This window comes from Marmota marmota, unplaced genomic scaffold (genome assembly GCF_001458135.2).
Source record: "Marmota marmota marmota unplaced genomic scaffold, marMar, whole genome shotgun sequence".
Lineage (NCBI taxonomy): Eukaryota > Metazoa > Chordata > Mammalia > Rodentia > Sciuridae > Marmota > Marmota marmota.
Genome location: NW_025999968.1, coordinates 29,170,937 through 29,172,945, shown reverse-complemented (window position 1 = coordinate 29,172,945; position 2,009 = coordinate 29,170,937). Strand labels below are relative to the sequence as shown.

The following is a 2,009-nucleotide window of genomic DNA, read 5'->3' as shown; positions in this document are numbered from 1 at the left end:
AAAAACTAGAAAATTAACAAAGAGATTGAATTATAAAAATAAATTGTGAATCTGAAAAATAAAATGAAGGAAATAAAAATTCAATACAGTATATAAATAACAGAAATGATCAAATAGAATAAGAAATTTATGAACTCAAAGACAAGTTATCTGAAACTATACAGTTGAATGAGAATTAAAAAAATGAGAATAAGAAAGAAAAAAGTGCAAAAATTGGACAATATCAAAACCAGCATATTTTCAAACTATATGAGTTCAAGGGTCAAAGAGCCAAAAAGCCTATTCAAAGAAATAATAGCAAAAACATTTTTGTATATGGAGAAAGAAAAATCCAGGTAAATAAAGAACAAAGGTAACAATCAAATTCAATCCAAACAAGATTATACCAAGACATAGTGTTTTAGACAGATTTTTCACTGCTGTGACCAAAAGACATGACAAGAACAATTTTAGAAGAGAAAAAGTTTACTTGAGGGCTCACAGACTCACAGCTCTTAGCCCTTAGACCATAACTCCATTCCTTGGTGCCTGAGGTGAGTCAGAACATCATGGTAGAAGAATATGGTGAAGAAAGGCAGCTTCAGATATGGACAGCATGAAACAGAGAAAGAGACTCCACTTGCCAGATACAAAATATATCACCCAGTGCTTGCTTCAGCAGCACATATACTAAATTTGGGATGATACAGAGAAGATTAGCATGGCCCCTATGCAAGGATGTACGCAAATTCAGGAAGCATTTCATATTTTTTGAATAAATAAAATAATGGTATTTTGTCCATCAACAACTAAAACAACTAAAAAAAATTTTTAAAAATTAACATGTCCATCTATAATTTAAATGGCATGCCCCCAATGCCCACATCCTCCAGCCACGCCTTACTTGCCCTCAGTGCCCACTCAGTTAATCATATAATCACATAATCATTTCACTCTAAATATTGTTGTATTGTCTTACACATGAGCTTTTGGGAGACATCTAATATCTAAATCATAACACATTCTCTGATGTCAATTATCAAAGACAAAAAGAAGCTTGAAAGTATCAGGAGAAAAGATACAAATCAAATATAAAGGAGTTTCACAAAACGGTAGCAAGATATTTCTCTGCAGAAATCTTAAAGGTTTCATTCTAAGTACAGAAAGAAAACAACTTTCAATCAGAATATTTTACCAAGAAAAGTTGTCCTTTAGAAATAGAGTATAGACTTCCAAAAATCGAAAGCTAAGGGATTTCACCAGTATTCCTGTCTTCAAATGCTAAGTGGGATTCTTCAGGTTGAAATGAAAGGACAGTAGTTAGTAACATGAAAGCATACAAGAATATAAACTTCCCTGGTAAAAGTAAGTACATGTTTCAAATCAGAATAATACTATAATGGTGGTGTATAAATCACTAATATGTATAATATAAAGATTAGAAGACAAAACTATTAAAAGTAATTATAGCTAAGACATCTTAAGAGATATATCCTATAAAATAATATAAGTTGTGAAATCAAAAGTATGAAATATAGCAGGGAGTGAAGTAAAAATATTACTTTTAAAACAAATTTAAGTTTCTATCATCTTAACATTGCCTGATCTAACCATTAGACATCTTGAAAAAATCATGGTAGCCTCAAAAGCAAAAATCTGTTCTATATATACAAAAGCAAAAGGCAAAGAATCAAAGCATACCATGAGAAAAAAAAATCACCTAATCACTAAGAAAGACAAAAGGAGAGGAACAAAATAAACAGGAATTTATGAATCAACCAGTGAACAATTAACGAAATGTCAAGAGGTGGTCCTTACCTATCAATAATTACTTTGAATACAAAATAAATAAATTCACCAATCCAAAGACACAGAATAACTGAATGTTTAAAAAGAAAGCCATAACTATATGCTTGTTTTGGTTTGGATGTGAGGAGTCCCCTAAAAGCTTACATTTGAGACAATGCAAAAAGGTTCAGAGGAAAAGTGATTGATTGGGTTTTAAGTCTCAACTTAATCAGTGAATTAAT

General features: G+C 31.0%; 1 non-coding gene across 1 annotated transcript; it reads left to right on the top strand.

The window, feature by feature from the left end:
* The first annotated feature begins 645 nt into the window (after positions 1–645).
* LOC125617029 lies at positions 646–751 on the top strand. The gene has a single exon (XR_007347886.1). It is a non-coding gene; the product is annotated as a U6 spliceosomal RNA (small nuclear RNA).
* Positions 752–2,009: the final 1,258 nt, after the last annotated feature.